This window comes from Peromyscus eremicus, chromosome 6 (assembly GCF_949786415.1).
Source record: "Peromyscus eremicus chromosome 6, PerEre_H2_v1, whole genome shotgun sequence".
NCBI classification, from domain to species: Eukaryota; Metazoa; Chordata; class Mammalia; order Rodentia; family Cricetidae; genus Peromyscus; species Peromyscus eremicus.
This window is the reverse complement of record NC_081421.1, coordinates 69684404-69699897: the sequence shown is the minus strand read 5'-3', so window position 1 is coordinate 69699897 and position 15494 is coordinate 69684404.

Below are 15494 nucleotides of genomic sequence, written 5' to 3'. Positions count from 1 at the left end.
TTATAGTAGGTAATTAACTATTTTGATATAAATTAATTAAACAAAACTTTTAGAGAATTCATGGTTTTTGTTTTTGTTTTTTTCTACAATATTTGTTTTTACTCCACAACACTTTCCAAATGCCACCAAATTCTGGACTATTGCTCGGCTGGGAGAGTACTTGCCTAGCATGCACAAGGCACTGGGTCGGATGTCCAGCACCCCATAAAAGGGGCATGTGGTTCGTTCCTGTAATCCTAGCAAATTAGGAGGTGGCATCAGAAGTCCAGGGCCATCCTTGCCTACAAAGCAAGTTTGAAGCTAACCTGGGATAGATGAGACTCTTGTCTCTAAAAAATATTGGAGGTGGGGTGCTGAGGAGAGTTACCCTGCCCTAAAAACTATAAGTATTTAAAGGTTGTGGGAAGAGAGACAGAGACATTTTCTTCAGTTCTGGAGCCAATGATAAGTTTTATTTTCCTGCAAGTAACCCCTCACGCATGCTCCTATAACCAATAGCAGTTAAACTCAGTGGGTCACAAAAGGGAAAAAAAAGACATGAAAAATTAGAAAGATTTTAGTAAAAATAAACATTTACAAAAGAAAGATTTGATGACAGTTCCCTGTGAGCCAGTAGTATTGACTCCCTGGGTGCCTTCTGAAGCAGTGGAAATTTCCTGTCTCTTCATACGGTGCACTCATGCACTGGAGATTTCCTGTCTCTCCATACGGTGCACTCAAGCACAACTAAGCTGCACGGTCACGATTTCTGAATTTCGTATGTGTAAATAACGAACACAAAAGTTAGTGAACAAATAATAAAGTGATGTCATATCATGGGGGGGGACAGTGAGTGGCTTGTTGGGCACCCCAACCCTCATGTTACAGGTATTTGTTGTGTGTTGTGGCCATACAGGGTGTCCACCATAATTTCTCAGAACCTAATACCTAAAATATCTTGATCTGCCCAAGACAGACCCTTCAGCAAATAAGATAGTATTGCAACCATGAATTTATTGAAAACAAAGACAATAAGCTTACTATACACGGCTTACACTTAAATTATTTTCTTTTAAAAGGACTGAATAAACAAAAAATAAAAAAACAATTTTGCTTGTCAAGTTCAGTGCATGTGGTGACTGTGAGTAACTGAGGTGGATATTTGGACATATTTGTTACATCTTTATGTTTCTGTTTAAGTTGTTTTAATATGCTTCTCTTACTCATTCATTTTTATTGAATGACTGGCCATTATACATTTATAGTCATCCTAAAAGTTAAGTTAACTTTTAAAATACTAAAATGATCCAGTATCATAAGCCTTCAAACAAGAAAAACACTGTAGAAGCCCCACAAAACTTTCTTTGCAAATGCAGTAATAATGTTGGCTCCTTCTAGTTGTACTTATCCACCCAGTGCATTTTCTGGTTGTTAATACAGGTCTTACTGTATTGCCTAGTCTTACCTCAGCCTTTTCTACTCATCAGAGTCATAGACATGTGCCACCAAGTCCAAGATATTCCATCTGATACATCCTACTGAACACCTAAGGATGCTCACCGTGAACCTGACCTCACACATTTAGAATATAGTAAATGCCATGTCCTCTGCTGGAGGCCTCTTTCCGTGGGTTAGTTGTCTATGCCCATTTAGATAGTTAAATGTCATCTGTTCAGCTTCCCCAGTATTCCCTACCACTGAGGATTAGCAAGTCTCCAGGCCTTGACCTGAATGATCGAGCCTTTCTGTGGCCTTTGAATCATGACCACCTAGAGTGTGTCCTGACTTCACTCAACTTCCTTTCACCCACAATATTGACAAAGGCTCCTCTTGTCCCATGCTACCTCAAATACATTCCTCACACACTAGCCAGGGTTGTCATTCAAGTAAACATTTCTATTCTTTTTTCTTTTCTTTCTTTGTGATTCTGTTATGGGTCTGGGGTCACTCAGAGATTCGCCAGTCTGACTGTTAACAAATTCTAACAAAGAAGAGGCTTTTAATCAGATTCTTGTGCCAGGTCTATACCCAGGACTCAAGATTCTGAGCCATTTTAGTCAGAGGTTTTTATATATGCTGCGGAATATTTGTTTAGCTACTCAAAGATATGTTGCATTTATTTATGTTAAGGAATATTTAACTATGTAAAGATGTGTTGCTGTTTCATCTTTCCTGCCTAAGGCACCTGATTGGTCTAATAAAAAGCTGAATGGCCAATAGCAAGGGAGGAGGTACAGGTGGGACTTCCAGGCATGAAGAATAACTAGTAGGAGGAATTTAGGTGGGGAAGAAAGAAAAAGAGATGCCAGGAGTCAGCCAGCCACACTGAAGGAATCAGGAAAGCAGGACATATAGAGGCAAAATGTAGTTGAATAGAAATAGGTTAAATTAAGTTAAAAGAGCTAGTGGGACAAGCCTAAGGTAAGGCCAGACATTCATAATTAATAATACATCTTCATGTCTTTATTTGGGAGCTGATTGACAGCCTAAAGAAAATTCCAACTATATATATAAGCAAAGAACATAAAGTTACACTCTGCTTACATCAAGAAGAAGGTTACATTTTGCAAAGCCTTGGTTATCTGGAACAAAACAAGCTTTTGTTTACAGAAGCAGAAACAACAGTTAACCTTATGATCTAATATCTTGCATAAACAACACTTTTGTTAAAATTATATAAGATCAGACAATTACAAAAACAACCCTTAACAGCTCTTAACATTTAGAAGTCCAATTTTGCTTTATAGTTCTCTTAAGCACAGTAATTTTAAACTTTTAAACATAAAGTTGGCATCGCAATTCTTTTTCGACCATATGCTTTCTCTTCAGGTGACTTCATATACACCCCCAGGCACACTCACGTACCCCAGGAATTGTGTTTCATCTTCAATAACACAAGACTAAAAGACACCTCCAGTATACTTCCAAAATGCTAACAAAACTTTAATAAGAAACAAAAAAAAAAAATACTTACACTCAAAATATAGTGGTCCTCCCTATCCTAAAAGAGAAGCATCCCAAGATGCTCAGTTGATACCTGGAACCTCAGATAATGCAAACCCTCCACACTCAGTCATCCCTCAAGGGATTGGTTCCAGTATGGGTATCAATACTACGGGACTCAAGTGGCTCATGAATGATATAGTATTTTGTCACTTCTTTTGTTTGTGGGTTTTTTTTTCAGTGCTAGGGGTTAAACCTAGGGTTCTATGCACAGTATTGTGTAGCAGTTTCTTCTATGATTAATACATTCCATCCTGAAGGGAAACTTCAGACAGGAAGTAACTCAAAATAGCTTCAGGAAGTCCCTGAAACTGATCAGATTCACTAGGTCCCTCCCTCCCAAGAGTAAGCAGTAAAGACTTCTGAGAGTCACTCTCCGAGAAGCCAAGCTACAAAAACTCTCAGATACACAGACCAGCTGCCTACAAGAAGCAGAAACCAGCTGAACTGCCTGGGAAAGGTTTAGACAAACCGAGTCACTTGGAAAAGACACTCTCATGCTGTGGATAATGCTTTTATACACTGTAAAGATTGGTCACTGGAACTGGTTTAATAAAATGCTGATTGGCCGGTAACCAAGCAGGGTGTATAGGCGGGGCAGGCAGATTGGGAGGAAGGGCAGAGTCAGGAGTCGCCAGCCAGATGCAGAGGAAGCAAGATGAGAATGTCGAACTGAGAAGAGGTACCAAGCCACGTGGCTAAACATAAGATTAGAATTATGGGTTAATTTAAATGTAAAACCTAGTAAGTAATAAGCCTAAGCTACCAGTTGAGCATTTATAAACAATATTAAGCCTCTGAGTCAATTATTTGGGAAGTGGCTTCTGGGTATTTGGGAACAGGCAGTCGGGAGAGAAACTTCCACCTACACTCTCCAACCTGTTGAGCCGCCTAAATGCTATGCAGCATGCTCCAGGTTCCCAGATTGTGAGCTGTCACTCATGCTGGGGTGGGCTTGGGTGATGAAGCTGCCTCGGAGTCCTTTCTGTTCGTGTAAGTGACTCCTTGCCCATATTCTTATAAGTAAACCCAGTAAAACTAATTGGTTCACCTAGTTGGACATTGGTGATCTGGCCACATTGATCTGTCTTGGGCTCTCTGTCTGGGGTGAGTAGATGTGTGTGTTGATCTCCCCAGATGTTCTGACTAGTGCTGTGGGATGGTCTTTCTGTGCACTGTGAATATGTGTTGCTATGATTGGTTAATAAAGAAGCTGCTCTGGCCTATGGCGAGTCAGGTTATAGCCAGACAGGAAATCCAAGAGAGAGAGACAGGAAGAAGAAAGGCAGAGGCAGAACAGATGCCAGACACCGCCAAAGGAGAAGCAAGATGCCCGCAGACTGGTAAAGCCACAGAATACGTGGCAAAACATAGATTAATAGAAATGGGTTAATTTAAGATTTAAGAGCTAGCTAGCGAGAAGCCTGACTCATAGGCCATACAGTTTGCAAATAATATAAGCCTCTGCGTGTTTACTTGGGATCAAGCAGCTGCTGGATGCAGGTAGGAGAGATTCATCCTGACCACAGGGCGGGGCAGGACCGGGGAAACCTTCCAACTACAGACTAGTTATTATGAAACTAAAACAGAGGCCGTGTTGTTACTAAGTCTCCTTACCTTACAAGAATAAGTTTCTGTCTCTTAAGCCCAATAATGTATCCTGCAAACCGTGTTTTTCAACCTCCCCTGAACTTGTGACCCCCATGATGTATTCTGAAACTTGGCCTTCTGAAACTTCTGAACTTGTGATATGTGATTGCCCTTTTGCCTTACGAAAATGTGTCTTCCCTGATACCTTGATGGCTCCCTTTCTACATGATGGATTCTTGCACTTTTTTTTTTTCCAGACAAGGGTTTCTCTGTGTAGCCTTGGCTATTCTAGAACTTGCTCTGAGATCTGTCTGCTTCTGCCTCCTGAGTGCTAAGATTAAAGGCATGCACCACCACCACCGGCTTTATTTTTATTGCCTCCTTTCTAACTGCCAATTATCCCGACAGTTGTTTTCTATTACACTTATCTACGCCACAGGCAGCCGGGAGCCCTGAGTCCCCCCCACCCACCCCCCAGACACACACACACTCTTTTGTCCAGGTATTAACAGCCAAATTATCTCAACAGCTGTTTTCTATCAACCTAACCCTCCCCTCAAAAGTCAGTGAGAGGATGAGCTCAGAAATCCCGACTTAGGGGGAGGCAGCCATGTGGCCAGTCCCTTGGGCACCTCTAAATGCAGCTTACTCAATCAGATAGTCATGGAATTTGTTTTTCTCAGGTCCAACATTACATATCAACTTGACGCAAGCTAGAGTCTTCAGAGAGGAGGGAGCTTCAGTTTAAAAAAAATGCCTCTGTAAGACTGGGCTGTAGGAAAGCCGGTAGAGCATTTTCTTAATTAGTGATGGATGAGGGAGGTCCCAGCCCATTATGGGTGGTGCCATCCTTGGGCTGATGGTCCTGGGTTGTATAAGTAAGAAATCAGGCTGAGCAAGCCCCGAGGAACAAGCAAGCTAGTAAGCAGCACTCCTCCATGGCCTCTGCATCAGCTCCTGCCTCCAGGTCCCTGCCCTGTGTGAGTTTCTGTCCTGACTTCTTTCTGTGATGAACAGTGATGTGGAAGTGTAAGCCAAACAAACCCTTTCCTCCCCAAGTTACTTGTCATGGTGTTTCAGCACAGCAGTAGTGACCCTGACTAGGACACCAGGAGAAGTCTGTCACAGAGCAGATAAACAAACACTTTAACACTGATCCATATTATATATAACCCTTTTTGTTATTTTTGAGACAGGGGCTCACTTAGTTGCCCAGGATGGGCTTGAACTCACTATGTAACCCAGGTAAGCCTTGAATTTGAGATCTTCCTGCCTCAGCCTCTTGAGTAGCTGGGATTCCAGGCCTGTGTCACCACACCCAGTTCTTATATTTGGACATAATGTGTTTACTTGAAGTCATCTCTAAATTACTTATAATGCCTAATACTGTGTAAGTGTCATGGAAATTGCTGTTATACTATGTTGCTTGGAGAAGAAAAAAAAGCTGTAACTGGTCAGTATGGATGCAGTTTTAGTTTGTCTGGGTTGTTGTTTGTTTGTTTTTAAGGCAAGATCTCTCAATGCCAGGGTGTGACAGCACACATCTTTAATCCAGCACTCAGAAGGCAGAGGCAGGCTGATCTCTGTTCAAGGCTGGCCTGTTTTACATAGGAAGTTCCAGGACAGCCAGGGCTACGCAGAGAAACTGTGTTTAAAAACAAACAAACAAACAAACAAACAAACAAAAAGTTCTCTCACTTGTATAGTCCTGGCTGGCCTGGAGCTTGTAACATAGACAAGGCTAGCTGGCCCTGAACTAGCAGAGATCTGCCTGCCTCTGCCTACCCAGTACTGGCATTAAAGGTGTACCACCATACCCATCTTTATATATACACACATACACATATACCTTAAAAAAACAAACCACACACACAAAAAAGTTTCCTGAATAAACTCCAACTTTTATTTCACACTGGCTGGTCCTGAAATTCTTTTCTACAGCATAAATCAAGGATCCTAACTTAACATGAGTAAAAGTTAGAACTCCACAGACCAGGTGGCAATACAAGGCTGGGTCTCCAGCTGCCACTGACAGTCCAGCCACTCAGAAGGCTGAAACAGGAGCATGGTCCGGAGCTCAGGAGCTTGATACTAACCTGAGCAGCATTCCAAAGCTCCAACTCTGAAGGAAAATAGTCAAGCTCCAAAAGTCTAAACTGAGGGACTAGTCCCGAATATTGAGGAAAGAGACAGCTGGAGAGCAGCCTTCGATTCGGGGGTAAGGGTCGTGGGACTGTAACTAACCATTTTCATTCTGGTTGTTATGTACCAAAGTGTCTGGATTTTTAAATGTTCTGGTAAAACACTAGGAACCCTCAGAGAAATAGAACCACAAGGAGAGAGAGATGGACAAGGGATATACAGGGATCGTTTGTATTATTTTATAATTTCAGATGCACAAAGGAAAATCACTATAACACTTTCCATCTCATAATCTATCGCCACAACCTGTGTGTTTTCCTCTTGGACTGTCTTGTGGTCACAGTGTCTCTCCATTTCTACTACCACCTTGGCTCAGGCTGAGACAGGGCAGATAGATAAAAAGGGGAAATCCAGGGGATGTAAGAAGGAAAAGGAGTCACTGACTCGAGTCTAGTTCAAGTCTTTCAGGAGCTGAGATGGAGACACTCCAGCACAGTTGTCAAAACCTGCTGTCAAAACCGGGAGGTTGCCTACCTGGAGGCAACATTCCTTTTATGTAGAGATGTTTCAAATAAGAATATTGAAATAGCAATGAAGCATGCTTGTAGCTTGAGTTTTCCTGCCTGGCCCACAGTCAGGGCAAATCTCTGTCACCCGCCAGTCCCACAGCCACTCAGACCCGACCAAGTAAACACAGAGACTTATATTGGTTACAAACTGTATGGCCGTGGCAGGCTTCTTGCTAACTGTTCTTACAGCTTAAATTAATCCATTTCTATTAATCTATACCTTGCTACATGGCTTGTGGCTTACCGGCATCTTCACATGCTGTTTCTCATCATGGCGGCTGGCAGTGAGTGTCTCTCTCACTCAGCCTTCCACTTCCCAGCTTTATTCTCCTCCTTGTCCCGCCTACACTTCCTGCCTAGCCAATGGCCAATCAGTGTTTTATTTATTGACTAATTAGCAACACATTTGCCATACAGAACATCCCACAGCACATGCTATTTGTATACATGGCCTTTGAATGTAATCTTATTCCTTTCCCAGATGTAAATGTGAAAATCCAAACGTTTCTGGGAATCTTACAATTAAGGTTTTAATTGTAAAGTCTTTTTTGTTTACAGTAAAGACACCTTAACTTGCCTGTGTCCTACTTTATCAGCTGTGATCCTAGTCATTGCTCCCTAGGGACCACTCTGTGATCTCCTTCCAGTTCTTCAGCAACTGTGAGACCTAACCTCAGAAGATATCAAAGTCCTTCACATGGAAAGACACTTGAGCGGAACTCTCTAGAGCTCAGGAACACACCTGAGTGTTGCTTCCCACTCTGTGCCAAAGCTCTTCCTTTCCAGCTCCAGCTCACCTTCATCCTAGCTCAGCCTGAAATTCTCTTCTGAGGTGACATGGGAATCCCAGCTGAATCTGAGGCAGGGCCCCGGGGAGAAGGCAGGGCTGCTGCAGGAGGCGGCGGTGGCCCGTGCCTCTCTCTCCCTGAGAAGGCCTGGGCAGCTGCACTAACATCCCAGCTCAGCTCCCTGTTTCATTTCTTGCCTCTTTTATCATCATTTTCCACACAGTAAACGGTGATCTTTGCAAAATGGGAGTCTGAAGCCGAGTAAGTGCAATGCGTGATCCTTGACTGCGTTTCCAAAGACTCAGCATCGGATGAGACGTTGCTTTTGTCTATTGTACTGCTGTACCAAAATAGCACTGGCAGAGTGATTTATAAAGAACAGAATATTTTTTTTAAGTTCTAGAGACAGAAGGCCAAGATCAAAGTGCTGATGGACTTAGTGTCTGGTGAAGGCCAGTTCTCAAGATGACACCGTCCAGATGTCTTTGAGAAGGGCTGGAGGAGTGGCCTTGCTTCCTCCAGCCCATTTCTAAGGCACTAATCCATTCTGAGAACAACACCCTCATGGCCTCATCACTCCTAAAGCCCCGCCTCGTCGTAATACTACTACCACAAGGACTAAGATAGAACACGAGTTTGGAGGAAGCCGGTAAAGCATGGCAACCACTAGAGAGGACTGCGTAGACTGGGTTATCAGCTGGGGATTAGATAGGTGGGTTCTATGAGTCTCCATTATGTGAGGTGTGAGAACGGTCTTGTAGGATGGCATCCTGGTTCTTAGAGGACATGTGAGTGTATATACAGCAAATAGTAAAAATATTTTTACTTATTTTATTATTTTATTTTTTATAGTAAGAAGTAAGCATTAGGTATGGACAAAAGAATTTTTACAATTTCGAAGTTCAAACTTAGAGACCTATTACATTTTAGGATTTACAATTTCTGCTCACAGGGTTTTTGCTTAGTGATATTGGCAGAAGCCTGCAGCTTTTCTGACATGGCTGTACTCCCTGTAGCCGGGAAGGATACAAAACAATGCAAGGCAGAAATTCACGTAGGGACAGTAGATAAAGGTTATGGGATGGGATGTACGCTAGGAGTCGCGTAGAAACAGCTGTTAAAAGTTAACTTTGGTCCACGGCAGGTTTTGGCTGTAAGAAGCAGGGGGGTTATTGTTAAAAGTTAACCCCTAGCTGCTGACAGAGGAGCTGGCCGTAAGGCAAAAAAAGCCTTTGTTAAAAGTTAACCTTGGATAGCTACGGAGCTATTGGCTGTCAGCTCTCATCTCTTTAGGCTTACAATTTTATATTCCTGTATTCCTGGACCCTTCAAATACTGTCATCTTTCTGAAAGTTTTAAATGTCTCAGAGGCTGGGGAAAATGTCATTGCATGTCAAATATCTTGGATCTGACGATCAGTGTTATGGTTGTATCTTGCCCTCAGGACATCCAGGCTGGACCACTTCAGGTATGTAAAAATTATTTTCAAGTTGCTTAGCAAAACAGAAGTATAAAAATATGTCTTAAGTGTACACTGTGGGGAGCCATCCCCCACCCCCACATTTCCCCAGAGTACTCTCTTGAATAGAAGCAGCAGGAAATATTACATAGAAGAATAGAGGGGAGAGAAAAAGAAAATACAGAATAGCCTCGAGAGGGCCTGGATCCTAATCCATCGGGTCCTGTCTCTGCCAAGGGGTGGAGTAAAAGACCTCCCCCAGCACAGCCAAGTGCAGACCGTCCCAGACACCTGGTCCTCAGGCCCGTGGTCTAATCATCCTCTTTATGCAGACCTGCTGGGTAAAGCCACTAGGAAAACTACATGGGCTCCCACAGTACATAAAGTACTTAGACATGCAAATGCCTGTGTGAGTATCCAAATGTACGAAGCGGTGAGTCTAAGCCAGGCACAGTGGCTCTGAGCACGGTGCATCAGCCTGTCAGCCCAGGCTGAGGAAGAGGAAGGGAGACTGTGAGTTTGAGGCCAACCAACCTGGGGTTACAGTTAGTACCAGGCCCCAGCACACCCACCTCAGACTGCACAGAAATCCACAAAACAGACCAACAACAACAACAGCAGCAGCAAACCTGGTAGAAAGGAGAAGGCATTGATTGCTTCTTGGGTTTGTCATCGTTGGAAGCCAGACTGATCCGAGGCTTTCTCAGAGACCCGGATGAAAGGACAAAGGGAACAGGAGTTCTGCGTCCTTACCTAGGGGCAGACTTGGCAAGGTCTGATCTAGGGTGGAGCCAGGGCCTCAAAGGAATTACAGTTTCAGTTCCTGGGAAAAGGACTCCCCCCACCCCCACCCCCACCCCGCCAAGGGCTGCGGTTATCAATCCTAAGGCAGATGTGTCTGAGGTTATCCTGCCTTCTTTTGCCAGCATTGTCTGACTTAGCTCTCTGCTGACCTTGGCCATTTTCTTCTGCAAATAGTATATAAGATACGACACTTCTTAATGACCTGGCTTGGCATGAGACATGGCTTACGCAAGACCTCCTACCCCAGCTTTCTGTGTTCTTTATCTTCTTATCTCCTGACCCTCCCCCTTAGGACCCTGTCACTGAGGAGTGACCTCCGCCTGCCTGCCTGCCTCGCTCTCATTTGTTTTAATTTTTTTTATTAGTGTTATGCGTCTGTGTGTGGGTGTGGGCGTGGCCATGAAGGTGCCTGCAAAGGCCAGAAGCAGTGTCATGAGCCGCCTGACGTGGGTGGCGTCCAGGACTCAGGTCCCCGAGAAGAGCAGAAAGTGTTATTAACCACTGAGCTGCTTTTCCAGGACTAGGACTGAAATTTTTCAAAATGAAAAATTGGCAAGAGTGTGTGTGTGTGTGTGTGTGTGTGTGTGTGTGTGATATGAAAGAAACTGTTAAATGATATAACATCTTGGAAATGTTACATTGTCTCTAAAACCGTTAGCTTTCAACTGCTACCTAAGGGCTAGAGAGAGAAAATCTCCTAAGAAAGCCGTCTGTAATCACCTAGACCTGTAATCCAGCAGGATCTGGCCGCTGCCTCTTCTTCCCACTACTGCCCACTCACTCAGAGGGTACAGCAGCAGTAAAGACCCATCAAGGGAAAACTGGCTTCTTCTGGTCAAGAAGATGAAATCTCTGTCCTGGGTGGAGCCCTAACGTTCCAAGCTGCTCATACATGAATTGATAATCCAGTTAAGGCTATTCAACCACCTGGACAACGGATCACCGCTGGGTGAGGCAAGGCCATCCTTAGAAAGCCAGGCTCAGCTGGCCAGTGCTGGCGCACACCTTTAATCCAAGCACTCAGGAGGCAGAGGCAGTTGGATCTCTGAGTTTGAGGCCAGCCTGGTCTACAGAGCGAGTTCCAGGACAGCCAGGACTACAGAGAAACCCTGTCTCAAAAAAATAAAAAAATAAAAAAATAAAAGAGAGAAAGAAAGAAAGACAGAAAGAGAAAGAAAGAGAGAAAGAAAGAAAGCCAAGTTTACCTTAAGCCTTCTTAAAGACATAGGTGGAATAACTATCTCTTTAATGAGATGATACTCTTTTCCTTCCTATAATCACCAACACACACACACACACACACACACACACACACACACACACACACACACAAGCAGCCATGAAGTTCTGTTGTTGTATAACCTGACAACATGACTGCTCCATGGAATGGTTTAGGGGGAGGTTTTATTATTGTAGATATGAGAGAGAGAACAGCCAGGGGAACTGAAGAGTCCAGAGCAGAGAGAGAAGACAAGGCCAGAAGGCTGGACCAGGCTTCCAGGAGAAGCAGGAGCAGAGGGGGGAGGGGAAGGGGAGCAGAGAAAGATGTCAATAAATAGCAGGGTCATAAGGAGAGTGAGTAGCTGGGAAAGGGGGGAGCCCCTGAGCTGGGGGGCTGGGGGGAGTCTAGGGTAGGGAGGAGGTGAGAAGAGCTAGGATGCTAGCCTGAAGGGAGCCTGGAGGCCAGCATGGGCTTTGGTATGCTAACAGGCACCACAGATAGCCATTTTGGGATTTGGGGAGAGTTTCCTTTGACTTGACAGTTGGGTCCAACCTCTTCTTTATTCCTTCTTTCAGATGCTGTCCGGAACTTGTGTGTTCTTTTCTGGTGGGCTCCCTACTTTTTCTCGGAAGCTCCGGTCTCCACCATGTGGCTGTCCTCGGGCCGGCTTACCTCAGGCGGCAGGGCAGTTAGTCGTTCCTGCGCGTCTCCACCCTCCTCCTTGAGGCAGCTGCTGAGGTTGCCGCTTGCCTGCCTTGGTATTTGTTTGGCTTTGTTTTAAAAACAAATCCACTAATAAAACTGTCTTCTTTAAGTAAGCGTTGGCTTTGCTTGACCTTTGAACTTTTCCTGCCTTTTAATTCTTTAGTCAGTGGAGAAAAAGGACTTTTTCCTGCGCCCTCAATGCTATCGTCCCTGACCCCAGAGCTCCAACCATACCTACATCCTCATGCTTCCAGAAGTAATGACACTCCAAACCTCTCCTCTTCCTGGCTTTGGCACTCGAGGTTGAGGAAGGGAAGAAAGGCAGAAAAGGTAATGGGGACCTGGGAAGGGAAAGGCACGCCTCACCCCAAAATCTAGTTGAAGCTTCTCACCATCTTTAGTGAAGAGCTCCAATATGGTTAACGCTTGCTGAGAAGGTTGCTTACATGGGGACAGTGTTCTTTTTACACAGAGATGTTTCAAGTGATAATAAAATAGCCCTGAGCCATGCTTACAGCCTAAGCATGCATATCCCTTACATGCATTTCTATGATTTAAAACTACAGATTTCTGGAAACCTCACAAACAAGACAATAAACCGTATTTGCAGTGAAAGCGCATCTTAACTCACTTGTACAAACCTCATGTCTGATTTTACTTTATCAGCTGTAATGCTGTCTGTTGGATCTCAGAAACCACCTATGATCACGTTTAAAGTCCTTAGCAACTCTTAGAGATGTAGCTTCAGAAGCCACCAAATTATATAAAGGCTAATGTAGAGATGCAGCCAATTCCCTTGAGACGCTCACGACCCACACCTGTGTGTACTTGCCTCTTTCTCAGTGCTTCAGTTAACCTCTCTGCTTAAAGCGGTGTTAACGTCTCTCCTTAATAAATGCCACTCTGCAGAGTATGGTGGCGCATGCCTTTAATCCCAGCACTTAGGAGGCACAGGTGGGCAGATCTCTGTAAGTCTGAGGCCAGCCTGATATACATAAGGAGTTCCAGGACAGCCAGGGCTATGTAGAGAATAAAACTGTCTCCAAAAAGCAAATAATAATAAAACAAAATAAGTAAAGTAAACTCCAGGTCTGTGTTATGCTGACTGTCCTGAAATCTTTTTCGGCAACAAAGTCAAGAACTTGGCCTCCCCTGAGTAGATGTCCCGGACAAAAACTCCTCAGGCTGCTACAGGTTGCAGCAGCCTAGAGCTGACCACCCCACTGCCAATGGCAAGGCTACTGGCAGGTCCCAAAGAAGCCAATATCTAACAGTGGTGCCCGTTAGCACGCCAAAGTGCACAGTGGCTAGGCTCGCTCGTACCTGTGGCCCACCTCAGCTTCTCTCACCCAGCCCAGGGCTTCACTTCCCTTCCCCCAGCATCTACTCCTTATATATCTGACCCTGCCATTTCAGCCCTGAGCTCTCTTGGTTCTCTCTCTCTCTCTCTCTCTCTCTCTCTCTCTCTCTCTCTCTCTCTCCTCTCTTCTCTCTCTCTCCCCACCTTCTTCTCTTCTCATGGCCTGGTTCAGTCTGCTATTTTTTCTTCTTGCTCTAGATTCTTCCAAGTGCCTCTGGCTGTTCTCTCTCTCATATCTACAATAAAAACCTTCTCCTCAGCCATACCTTGGAACATTCATGTCTCATTTCATTTAGCTACCACATCCTGACCAAATGAAGTAAGAAAGTAGTCTTGTTGTTTCTTCTAGACTGCTCTCTAGAAATCTCTTTAAAAGTGTGGTAGTTTGAATGTAATTAGTCCCCATAAGCTCACAGGGAGTGGGACAATTAGGAGGTGTGGCTTTGTTGGAGTAGGTGTGGCCTTGTTGGAGGAAGTGTGTCACTGTGCGGGTGGGCTTTGAGGTCTCCTGTGCTCAAGCTACACCTAGTGTCTCAGTTCACTTCCTGTTGCCTTCAGATCAAGATGTAGAACTCTCAGTTCCTTCTCCAGCACCACATCTGCCTGCACTTGGACTTTGGGATTGTGGATTCGAAAAGCAGTTGAATGCTTTAAGCACTGCTTACTAGTAGGAGCATAGAAGACAGTGGTGTGGAGGGTCATTTGAACTGTGGGGCCTGACTCAAGAGGTTTCAGAGGAGAAGAATTTTAGTATGTTGCCTAGAAATTGTTCTTGTGGTATTTTGATGAAGAATGTGGCTGCTTTTTGCTCTTGTCCAAAGAGTCTGCCTGAAGCCAAAGTGAGAGATCGGGATTAATTCCATTGGTAGAGGAAAGCTCAAAACAGCCTAGTATAGACTCTGTCATGTGGTTACTAGTGTTCATGCTTATAAGAATTTATAATGAAAAAGAGCAAGCTAATAAGAAAAAATACAAAATGTACAATTTGAGGAGAAAAGGAGCATCAGGAAGTGGAATGGAACTAAGTCCTGTGTTCAAGGAGATAAACAGATAAAGAAATGGAATAGCCAGGCGGTGGTGGCGCATGCCTTTAATCCCAGCACTCGGGAGGCAGAGGCAGGCGGATCTCTGTGAGTTTGAGGCCGGCCTGGTCTACAAAGCGAGTTCCAGGAAATGCGCAAAGCTACACAGAGAAACCCAGGCTTGAAAAACAAAAAAACAAAAACAAAAAAGAAATGGAATAAAGGGAGTGGTGACCTCAGGGTAAGGTCCCACCCATTTAAGTTTCCAGCTTGCGAAAAGGAATTTTAAAAAAGCTTGGAGCTGGTGGTGCACGCCTTTAATCCCAGAACTCCAGAGGCAGAAGCAGGTGGACCTGTGAGTTGAGGCCAGTCTGGTCTACAGTTCCAGTCTCAGGAGAGCCAAGCCTAGGCAGTGAAGGAAACCTTGGAAATCAGAAAGCTGATGAAGATGTAATTGAACAAGTTTCCAGCACCAGCAAGCAGCAGAACTTGGCAGCTTTGGCCACATGGTTTAGAGTTAAGGATAGAAGAAAGGAGTTGTGGAATAAAGCTACTGAGACCAGGCATGTGTCAGAGGTGTCCCTGAATGGAGACCTAGTAGACAGGCCATTGTGTGAAGCTGTGAAGGGGAACCCTGATTACCTTGGAGACCCCAAGATGTTGGAGATGCCAGAGCCATGGGATACCTGCCGAGGAAAGCTGCTAACAGGGAGTGGAACCAACCAAGGGAGAGAAGTGTGCTGCAGTCAACAAAGCTAAATAGAGTTGGAGATCTAAAGAGCATTTCAACATCAGACATGAAGATGCAGAGTTTGGAGTTTGCCCTGGTTTTCGATCTTGCTTTAGTCCAG